Source organism: Rhinatrema bivittatum, chromosome 1 (genome assembly GCF_901001135.1).
Source record: "Rhinatrema bivittatum chromosome 1, aRhiBiv1.1, whole genome shotgun sequence".
Classification (NCBI taxonomy): Eukaryota; Metazoa; Chordata; class Amphibia; order Gymnophiona; family Rhinatrematidae; genus Rhinatrema; species Rhinatrema bivittatum.
Window position 1 is genome coordinate 382,166,098 of NC_042615.1, and position 12,145 is coordinate 382,178,242.

General features: G+C 47.9%; 1 protein-coding gene across 1 annotated transcript in view; it reads right to left on the reverse strand.

Moving 5' to 3' along the window:
- POLR2B (RNA polymerase II subunit B) overlaps positions 1 to 12,145 on the reverse strand; it is a 177,912-nt gene that overhangs the window by 105,217 nt on the left and 60,550 nt on the right. The gene's annotated exons all lie outside the window — the stretch shown is intronic.

The window sequence follows — 12,145 nt, forward strand, 5'->3', positions numbered from 1 at the left end:
CTATCTCTACGCGGATGACATCCAGATACTCATCCCAATCTCAGAATCCTTACAAAAAACCTTGGCTCACTGGAACAATTGTTTGCAACAGATCAATCATCTTCTCTCCAGCCTTTGCCTCATTCTTAACAACAACAAAACTGAGATCCTAATCATCAATCAAGACATCAACATCAAACTTCTAAACCCAGCTGACCTACTCAACTCATCCACTCCCATATTAAATCACTCACCACATGTTCGAGATCTAGGTATCATGCTAGACAATCAGCTCAATTTTAAAAAATTCATAAGCACAACCACCAAAGACTGTTTTTATAAGTTACAAGTCTTAAAAAAATTGAAGCCTCTTCTTTATTTCAACGATTTTCGGATGGTCCTACAAGCCATTATTCTATCAAAAGTCGACTATTGCAATTCGCTTCTCTTTGGCCTTCCATATTCATCCATCAAACCCCTCCAAATGCTACAGAACTCTGCAGCCAGAATCCTTACCAATACGAATAAAAGAGATCACATCACCCCCATTCTCAAGCTCCTCCACTGGCTGCCTATAAAGCAAAGGATCCTATATAAAGTACTCACCGTAATTCATAAATCCATTCACAATATCTCTCCTCTTCAATTATGTAACCAACTACGCCCTCACTCCTCCTCTAGACCCATCAGAGGAGCATATAAAGGCACACTCTATGTACCTTCAACAAAATCCTCGCATCATAAAACGTGCCATATCTACAGCAGGCCCCATTCAATGGAATGCGCTCCCACCAGACATTCGGCTTGAGTTCTGCCACTCTTCATTCAAAAAAAAACTTAAAACCTGGCTCTTTAGCCAAGCTTTTCCAGGACCATGATCATCATTTTTTCCCCTCCAACCAGCAAGAACATATCTTCTTCACAAACCCCCCATTTTCCATACCACTACCTACTTCGGTATCTAATCTCTTGCTGCAGGACACTTGAGACTTTCTCACTTATACGTTATAATTTTTATGCTCAATAAGACCTGTCAACTTAATTGTTTAAGTCTTTTTTTTTTTTTTTTCTCCTTTATCTTTTGGTCATCAATGTTACAACGTTATTGTTAGATTTTGAACTTATGTACACTGTTCCAAGTTTCATAACCTTGTTCTATGTAATGCCTTTTGGCAATTTTCATGTTCTGTTTCAATGTAAACCGATGTGATCTTTATTTCATATAGGAACACCGGTATATAAAAATCTAAAAATAAATAAATAAATAAATAGCAATTTGAGTTTTTGCCAAAAAAACTCCATTTTCATCTCATCTGACCAGGGGAAAAAAAAAACAAAAAAGCCTTATCCCACATTTTAGCTGGGTCACTCCAGACATGCTTTGGTGTGGTTTTTCTTCAGTAATGGCTTCTTTCTAGCCATCCTCCCATGCAGGACAGTTCTTGATATGGCTGACTGGTGCACTTCCACTCCAGTCTCAGCCACCAAACTCTGTAGCTCCTTCAAAGTGATTGTCTGTCTGTAGCTTCCTTCAGAAGTCTCCTCCTTGCTGTGATGCTGAGTTTTGAGGGCTGCCTTGTCTAGTGTCTGGGTGGTATAATGCAGCTCCATTTCCTCACAATTGATCCAACAGTGCTCTCTGGAATCGAAGTACCTAGATATTATTTTGTAGCCTTTTCCTATCTTATTCATGTCTATAACTATCTTTAAATTCCTTAGAATGCTCTTTGGCCTTTATTTTCACAGCTTTCCTTCAGATTCACAGTTTGACTAAAGGTACTGGAATAAGGGAGTCTTATCCAGAAAAGCTTTTATTTTTTATTTTATTTTTTTATGATTCACAGGTAGAGGCCAATTGTAAGGGCAAAATCTTTCATCTGTGTAAACATGGAGCTTCCACAGCACAAGGGTTGAACAATTATGCAAGCAGTATTTTTTAGTTTTTAATTTTATTTTACAAAAAATGCAGAAAAATAATGAATTGCTACTTTGAAAGTTTACCTTAAGAACATACTGGATTGCAATAAACATACCATCTGGAACAATCTGTGTGTCAATTGTAACCCACACATCTGTTGACTTTTTAGGGGGCCGAATACTTTTGCAAGCCACTGTACACACAGCAGAACAGCAAGACTCTAGACTGGTCTGTGGGACTCTAGGAAAGAAAGTTAGCAGGTAAGGACCAATTGTTCCTTATTGTCTTCCAAACTAGTCCAGACATATTGCAAACTGGCTAAAAGACAGGAAACAGAGAGTAGGATTAAATGGACAATTTTCTCAGTGGAAGGGAGTGGACAGTGGAGTGCCTCAGGGATCTGTATTGGGACCCTTACTTTTCAATATATTTATTAATGATCTGGAAAGAAATACGACGAGTGAGATAATCAAATTTGCAGATGACACAAAATTGTTCAGAGTAGTTAAATCACAAGCAGATTGTGATAAATTGCAGGAAGACCTTGCGAGACTGGAAAATTGGGCATCCAAATGGCAGATGAAATGTAATGTGGATAAGTGCAAGGTGATGCATATAGGGAAAAATAACCCATGCTATAATTACACAATGTTGGGTTCCATATTAGGTGCTACAACCCAAGAAAGATCTAGGCGTCATAGTGGATACCACATTGAAATCGTCGGTTCAGTGTGCCGCGGCAGTCAAAAAGGGAATGGTGAATAAAACGGAAAATGTCATAATGCCTCTGTATCGCTCCATGGTGAGACTGCATCTTGAATACTGTGTACAATTCTGGTCACCGCATCTCAAAAAAGATATAATTGCGATGGAGAAGGTACAGAGAAGGGCTACCAAAATAAGGGGAATGGAACAGCTCCCCTATGAGGAAAGACTAAAGAGGTTAGGACTTTTCAGCTTGGAGAAGAGACGACTGAGGGGGGATATGATAGAGATGTTTAAAATTATGAGAGGTCTAGAACGGGTAGATGTGAATCCGTTATTTACTCTTTCGGATAATAGAAATACTTGTCCTTAAGAAGCTTCTGAGATTTTAATTCCCCTAAACTAATTGCTCAAGATCTTCTCCAAAAAGCAGCTTCCCTTGAACAGAAACTTACCCAAACGAGAGGGGTCGTCCGAATAATCTGAGGATGAGTCTGTGGAGTCATCACCCCAAGGGTCACAAGGCCCTTCCTCCTTACTGGGACCAGTATGCTGTGGGCAAGGGTCCGTGAGGGGTATCAACCCTGGACTCCGATGGCTTCGGAGTCCTTGAGGACACCGCAGGCATCGATGGTTCCCCCTGGCATCGAGGGGATTGGAGGCTGGAAGGACCCGGCAAGGGCTCGGGGGAACAGTGGGGTCTGGGAAACATGGTACCGGCCATATCTTCCTCCTTGGAGGACCCGAGAATTGGAATCACTCTGGTGGGGGGGGGGGGGGGACACATAGATGGCCGCTGGGGAACCTAGGGTCCCTCGGGCACCGGCTGCATCAGAAGGGCGCCCAGGAGGACATCCAGATGCTCCAGCAGGGGTGCTAGTATCGAGTGCAGAGGCTCAGGCACCGGTATGGTACCGGCAGCTCAACGTTCTGGAGAACCTTAAACACCACGGACTGCACACTGCAGTCCAACTCCTCCTGAAAGCCCGGAGTGGCCAGGACTGATGGAGGGGGACGAGGCATCGCCAGCTCTTCCTCAGTCTCCGAGGTGACACGGTGCCCAGCACCGGTGTAGTTGGGGGACGGGGGACGCCTAGGACTAGGACAGGGCCTCCGATGGCCGGTGTTGCTCTAGAACCAGAGTTGTACGTTGACGGTGACCAGTGGCGATGCTTGCAGGATCTCTTTCGGTGTTTGGCCTGGTCTTTCCCCAGCGCCAAGGAAACGGAAGATCCCTATGTTCAGGAGATCGGTGAGACCATCTAATTATGAGAGGTGGCTGGAGAAGTAGGCGTCACATCTGAATCCACTACTAGGAGTGGGGAAGGATCCCTGGGCCATTTGTGCCCTGAAGAGTGCTTTTTGGGTGTCTTTGTGACAGTGTGCGTCGAGGGCGTCTGCGATTTGTTTCGATGCGCCAATGTCTTGTGCTTTGATCCGAAAGCATGCAGTCGGCTCCCCACGTTGGATACAGTGATGCATCGGGGCCCCGATGCTACTCAGCGCAGATGGCGTCTTTAGCGCCGTCGACACGTCTCCTGCGTCGTGCATCGGCGCCCTTGGAGCTCGCTTTGGTGCCGGCCTGACAAACCGGGAGGCCCTACCAAGGAGGCTTGGCGATGCGTCGTCTCTTTGGAGGCCCGGGGGGGTGGGGGGAGTCCCAGGGAGGACAGAGAAGTCTTCAGAAGGGGCATACGATCCCAATGCTGCTTCATGTAGTTTTGCGATCCTGACAGCCCTCTGGGGGCTGTCAGTCACTGGGGCTTGGGGGGGGGACATGCATCCGCAGTCCCTGCAGGTCACCTGGTCGTGTTCTGGTCCAAGGCAGATGTAGCATCTGGTGAGCCCATCTGTCACAGACATGATTTTGCCACATTGGCAAAACTTTAAGCCCAGTGGCCGCGGCATCTTGTCAAAAAAAACGAAGGAAAAAAAAAGTTAAGTCAGAAGAAGTGTTCTGCTGAGGAGAGAAGAGCTCTGCGTGCAGTCAGGCACGCAGAAAAAAAATGGATTGAGGGGGATGGGGGAAGCACGGGAGGATCCAAGCAGGCACACTACACTGAAAGACTCAGTGTTTTAAGACAGCTCCGCCACCTAGCCGCCCGGAGGACATCCCAGACAAGACAGCATGGCTAAATGAAAATTGGTTCTTACCTGCTAATTTTCGTTCCTGTAATACCACACATCAGTCCAGACCAGTGGGTTATGCATCCCTACCAGCAGATGGAGTCAAAACAAAAACATTGGGCACTGCTACATAACCGAGAGTGCCACCTGTAGTCCCTTAGTATTGGCCTGTCACCAAGCCCACAACCAACATTAACTAACGTAACTAACAGGCGAAGGGGGTTGGAAACCCAAACATAACAGTCAACCACTCGCCCATAATGAAAGAACAAAAAGCCACTAGACCACCTCGGCACCTGCTCCATCTAGAGCATCTGCAATAGTATCAAAGAAAAAAAAATGTTCTTCAGCCAAACCTTACATCTCAAGGCAGTCTTGCAGAGTATAAAAGAGGGTGGGCCTCTGGACTGATCTGTGGTATTTACAGGAACAAAAATTAGCAGGTAAGAATGAGTTTTCATTTCCTGAACATACCCAGATCAGTCCAGACCAGTGGGATGTACCCAAGCCACCCTATACTGGGCGGGAACCCGAAAGACCCGCATGCAGACACTCTCCCTGAAGGACGATTCATCTTGCGCCCTAACATCCAAGCGATAATGCTTGGTGAAAGTGTGGAGAGGACCAAACCGCCACTCTGCAGATTTCCTGTGGCGACAGAAGCTGAAACTCAGCCCACGAGGTAGTCTGGGCCCTGGTGGAATGAGCTCTCAGACCCAAGGGGACCTGACGCCCTCGAGCAACATAAGCCGAGCAGATAGCCTCCTTAATCCAGCGTGCAATAGTAGTCTTAGAAGCTTTGTCACCTTTCTTAGGTCCACTGAACAAGACAAACAGATCTGACCACCGGAAGTCATTGGTAACCTCCAAAAAGCGCAAAAGAGTACGACGGACATCCAAAAGATGAAGATCCCCTCTCCTGACAGGAATCCTGAGCCCACTGCAGAAAGCCTGGCAAGTCCACCTCCTGATTGACATGAAAGGCAGACACCACCTTGGGAACAAACGAAGGCACCGTGCGCAACGAAACTATCATCGTAAATCCTAAAGAAAGGATCTCAACATGACAAAGCCTGCAACTCTGAAATCCGCCGAGCAGAACAAATGGCTACCAGTAATACTGTCTTCAAGGTCAAATCTTTAAATCTGAGCCCTGAGCAAAGGCTCAAAGGGAGCTCCACACAGTACACGAAGCACCAGGATTTAAGCTCCAATCCGGACATAATGGGCGGATGAGAGGGCGTAAATGCTTGACCCCTTTGAGAAACCTAGAAATATCTGGGTGAACCGCCAGCGACTGACCGTGAAACCTGCCCTGTAAGGCAGTGATCCCCAACCCTGTCCTGGAGGCCCACCAGCCAGTCAGGTTTTCAGGATATCCACAATGAATATGCATGAGAGAAAATTTGCATGTTATGGAGGCAGAGCATGCAAAGTTTCTCTCATGCATATTCATTGTGGATATCCTGAAAACCAGACTGGTTGATGGGCCCCCAAGGACAGGGTTGGGGACCACTGCTGTAAGGCACCTAAAGCTGCTACTTGGACCCGAAGTGAATTGTAAGCCAAACCCTTAGCCAGTCCCTGTTGAAGAAAATCCAACACCTGGGAAATCTCCTTTGCCAAAGGATCTAAGGAGCGCTGGTGACACCATGCTTCAAACAGCTTCCAGACCCTAACATAGGCCATAGAAGTAGACTGTTGATGCGCCTGAAGAAGAGTGGGAATGACCTGCTCTGAATATCCCCTCAATAGCCAAGCCGTGAGAGAGACGTGATCCTCCCGATCCAAAAATATGGGCCCCTGATGGAGCAGGTGCAGGATATGAGCCAGCTGTAGGGGACCTTCCAGCGCTATTCGAACCAAGTCCGCGAACCATGGTCGATGTGGCCACTCCGAAGCCACCAGCACCAGGCTGCCTGGAATGCACTTCATGCGTCGGAGAAGCCGACCGATGATAGGCCAGGGAGGGAAGGCATAGAGAAGAAATCCCGTGGGCCAAAGGCACACTAGGGCATCTAACCCTACCAAGCCCACCTCTCGCCGACAACTGAAGAAGTGTTCTGTCTTTGCATTGGCCCAAGTTGCCATCAGAACCAACTGAGGTACGCCCCACCTGGCACAAATGAGGTTCCAAGCTTCGGGGGCCAGCTCCCACTCCCCTGGATCGAGCTGTTGCCTGCTGAGGAAGTCTGCTTGAACATTTTCCACCCCTGTGACATGTGATGCGGCAATTCCTTTGAGATGGTGCTCCGCCCAGACAAACAAGGAGACCACAAGTCTCCTTGTTCTGCCTTGCCAGTTGATGTAGGCTACAGTCATCGCTTTGTCTGAGAATACCCGAACCATGGTGTTCTTGACTAGGGGCAGAAATGATTGGAGGGCCAGTCGGACAGCCCTAGTCTGGAGGCGGTTGATGGACCAGGAACTCTCCGTTGGCGACCAAAGACCTTGAGCTGATTTGATCAGGCAAACTGCTCCCCAGCCTGAGACTGGCACCTGTGGAGATAACCACCCAATTCGGCAGGTCCAAGTCCACCCCCCATTCCAGGTTGCTGCGCAAAAGCCACGAGAGACTGATTCTGGAAGCAGAGGCAATGGCACTTGGAACTGCTCAGACACCGGGCTCCACCTCGACAACAGTGCACGCTGCAATGGCCGCAAATGAGCGAAAGCCCATAAGACCAAATCCAAGGTGGAGGCCATGGATCCCAGGACTTGTAAACGATGCCAAACCGTCTGAATCTTCCTCTGAAGGAGCGCCTTGACCTGATCCTGCAGCATTGCCACACGGTCCGATGCTAGAAAACCTTGCCTTGGGAGGTATCTAAAAGCGCTCCCAAGTAAACTAGCGACTGAGTGGGTTCCAAGTGACTTTTCTTGACATTTATGACCCAGCTGAGCAACTATAAGGTGATCATCACTCTCGGGATCGATCTCTCGCAGTCCTCCCGCAACTTCACTCGAATCAACCAGTTGTCCAGATACGGGTGGACTAAGACTCCCTCCTTGTGCAAGAACGCCGCCACGACCACCATGACCTTGGTGAAGGTATGTGGGGCCGTCGCCAGACCGAACGGAAGAGCCTGAAACTGGTAATGTTGACCCAGGACTTTGAACCGGAGATACCGCTGGTGATCCCGAAGGATCGGGATGTGGAGATACGCCTCGGTGAGGTCTAAGGACACAAGAAACTCCCCTTTGCACACTGCGGCCACGACTGTCCTCAAGGTCTCCATGTGAAAACGGGGGACTCGAAAACCTTCTGCAAACCTTCTGCAAATCCAGAATGGGACGAAAGGTACCCTCTTTCTTGGGAACCACAAAGTATACCAAATACTGGCCCTGGCCCTGTTCTGCTAAGGGAACTGGAACAATGACCCTGAGGTCGAAAAGCCGTTGCAGAGTCCCATGCACTGCCTCGCATTTGGCCTGTGAGGCTACGCGAGACTCCACAAAGGCCTTCCGAACTGGGCGTGAAAACCTGAGAGCGTAACTGTCCTGGACCACTTCCAAAACCCAACAGTTATTTATTTATTTTTAATTTTTATATACCGAAGTTCTTGTAGGGACTACAAATCACTCCGGTTTACATAAAACAATGAACTGCCCAACAGAGAGCGGAGCTTTACATAGAACAGTAGAACATATGGAACAATATAACTAGATGACAATTTAACATAGTGATAAATAAATATTATAGTTTAACTGGTAATACTAGATGACAATTTAACTAGATGACAATTTAACAGTGATAAAATAAATTATAGTTTAACTGGTAATACATAAAAATTATATTATTTAATATAAGCAGTATAACTATTTAATGTAGAATAAATAATGTAGAATAAATAAACAGTATAACTATTTAATGTAGAATAAATAAACAGTCCGAGATAATCCTCACCCACTCCACATAAAAGCTCGACAATCTGTCTCCTACAGCTTTTGCGTTGGAATGGGTAACCCCTAGCTTCATTGGGAGGGTTTTCCACGTCCAGCACCCTGGCCCATGGACTCTCTGCCTGGGCGACGACCTCCACGAAAGAACTGCTGGCGCCCTGGGATCGGCCTGGACCCCGAAGGAGCTGAAGGCCTAGCAGAGCAAAATCTGCGAGAGTCCCGAAAGCAAGGCCGAGAGGGAAAGACCTTCCCTGAAGGTTTCCTATCCTCCAGAAGCCGGTTGCCTTTGGATTCCCCAAGTAACTTCACCAGGTTTTCCCCGAAGAGAAGCTTGTCCTTGAAGGGGAAGTTACAAAGCTGAGACTTGGAGGACAAATCCACTGACCAATTTCGCAACCAGAGGAGTCCACGAGCCAAGACCGTGGATAACATGCTACACACCGAAGTCAGAACCAAATCATACAAAGTGTCTGTGACGTACACAATACCTGCCTCCAACTGTGCGGCCTATAAGGATCCACCACTGCCGGCATTCGGCGCCACAGATGCCTCCTGGACCCAACAAAGGCAGGCTCTCTGCATGAGGCTGGCACAAATAGCCGCCCACAGACTCAAAGCGGAGACCTCAAAGACCCATTTAAGCTGAATCTCCAGCTTGCAGTCCTGTATGTCCTTCAGCGCAGCAGCCCCGACCACAGGAATGGTGGTCTTTTTAGTCACGGCAGACACCGCCGCATCCACATTTGGCACCTTCAGAAGATCCAAAAGATCCTGCGAAAGGGGGTAAATCTTCGCCATTACTCTGCCCACTTTCAAGCCTGGTTCTGGCGAGTCCCACTCCTGGGTAACCAGTTTGCGAACCTTCTTTGGTAGTTGAAAGAAGGTCGTCTACCCACGAATCCCATCCAGGACTGGGTTAACCCCTTCGCTGTCAGGCTCATCCTGAGCCACCTTGACCCCCAGAACCCTCCAAAACCTGGGGGATAAGAGATTTAAACTCCTCACACTTAAACAAGCACACCACACTAGGATCATCGCCCTCCGATAAAGGCAGCTCGTCTGGATCCAGGTCGCCCTGGGTCCCATCATCCAGCGGGACCCCAGGGTCCTGATCCAAAGGTGAAACCGTGGTGTCCCCCAGCGGAGCCAGCGACCTATCTTCGACTTGGGTCCCCTGTTGGTCCCCTGAAGGTGGCTGGCATCCAAAAGCCCCTTGGATGCTCGCTTAGCCAGAGGTTCCGATGGCACATCGAGCCGCGCTGCTCTCTTCAGCGCTGCCTGCTTCCCAGCCAGGAAAACCTGGTGAAGCTGCAGCACGAACTCCAGGCAAAACTCCTCTGGGTCCTCTCCCCCTCAGCTGAGGGGTCCGGTAGCCCAGCATCCACCCCAAAAGAACAAACCTGCTCCACAGGGGAAAGGAGAGGGGGGGGCTTCCTCATCACACGACATCCGATGTGAGTCACACCCCCCCCCCGTGAGGGGGTGCATCAAACCGGAGGACCGCAGGCCTTGCCTGCCAGCCCTTTCCCCCGAAGAAGGTCCCTCCTGCCCGGTGCTACAGGTAGAACAGAGGGAATCTCCATCCAGAATCTGTCCTGTCGCACCACACGTGCGGCAGTCCGTCATTTTGGTTCGGGGAGCCATGAGCCGGCCCGCGCCGCCCCACAGTCATCGGCAAAAAGGGAAAAAAAGAAGTCTGGTAACCACCGCGCGGCCAAGGGAACTAAAAATAGCTACCTCCCTGCAAGCGTGAAGCTCAGACAGCAGAGAGCAGTCGAGAAACGCTCCGAGAGAAAAAAAAAGAAAAATAACGCACGAAGGCCTCCCCTCCCTTCCTGTCGACCTACCTGGAGCCCCGGCACGCCAACAAGGCCTGCGGGGGGATCTAGCTCCCTCACCACTGGCTGCTGGCAACTGCATGGCCCATCCCTCGACAGACTCCACTTACCTTGAGGAAGTCCCTCTTTTTTTTTTTTAACTTTAAAGAGACACTCTAGGAGTCTCAAGGAACCAAGGAAGAGGAGCCGCTTCAGTGGACAAGGGAACCAGGAGACCCTAGTTGTCGAGTCACTGGACTGCTGCGGGCGAGACACAGGCAGGGGCATCCAACCCCCCTGGTCGCCCGGCTTCCAAAGAGGGATGGCCCACGAAGGTGCCTAACTCCTCAAGAAGCGGTACTACTAGTCCTAACTATCCTACTTCCTTTCCCTATCTTTTCCCTTTTTTTTTTTTTTTAAAAACTAACTGACTGCAGGAATGCACCTCTACCATCTGCTGGAGTCAGAGAAATACTGAGGGACTGCAGGTGGCACTCTCTGTTATGTAGCAGTACCCAAAGTTTTTGTTCTCTGACTCCATCTGCTGGTAGAGATACATAACCCACTGGTCTGGACTGATCTGGGTATGTTCGGGAATTCATGCTGCTTATCTACGGGAAAAGAGGGGGCTTCATAAGAAACTTTTTAGCTTACAAGAAGAACTGTAATAAGCAGTTCCTTTTCTTTCAAAAAAGGAAAAAAGTGTGAAATATAAGAATGAAATATTACAACTAAATAGGAAACGAATGAGCAAGACCTAAAAGAGGAATTCATAAGAGCAATACCTTGTAAACCATATTTATAAACATGTCTTTTGTATTTTTCTGAGTTTGTTATTGTAACTCGCTTGGGGCTGAAAGGAGTGAAAAATCAAGTTTAACTAAATGAATGTAATCAGCTTCAAAATGACTAACCAGTCATAAATGGTGGAACAGAAGCTAAATGGCCACCCATGAGATAAAAATGAGGTGAACATTCAGCAAAATATAAAGCATGTTTACGAATATAATACAAATAAAATCATTAAAACCTACTAACTGCTAGAATCTTCTCTCAATCTCTTCTCAACCTTCCAAACATTCTCCACCGTTCCACTCATTATCCTTCCCACACCTCTTTACTTTCTAATCCCTTCCACATTCCCACCCTATCCTTATTTAACCTTTATCTAACCTCCCTCCCAACTCTCCAAACATTTAGCCTAAGTGGAAGAGTAGCCCAATGGTTAGGGCAGGGGGCTTCAAATCAAGAAAAACCAGGCTCAAATTCCACTGCCACTCCTTGTGACCTTGGGCAAGTCACTTCTCCCTCCACTGCCTCAGGTACAAACTTAGATTGTGAACCCTCTGGGGATAGAGAAATACCTACAGTGCCTGAATGTAATATGCTCTGAAGACCCTGAAAGGCAGAATATAAACCAAATAAACAAACAATTAAGACAGGCAGGAGCTAAGATGGGACCATCCATCCCATGTTTTTTCACAGTCAAATCAGCCCTGAATTCTCTGCTCTCTGTAATATCTTATCATAGATCAACACAATTACACAAAATATGATGTACAAGAGCTTGAGAAATCAGAGGTACCTTCTTCAGATGGGACCTGAACCAGACCGTTTAACAAATAGATGCAAAAGCACCTAGACAGAACTTACAAATACAATCATACAAGAAGCAGCCACTTGACAGGGACTAGAG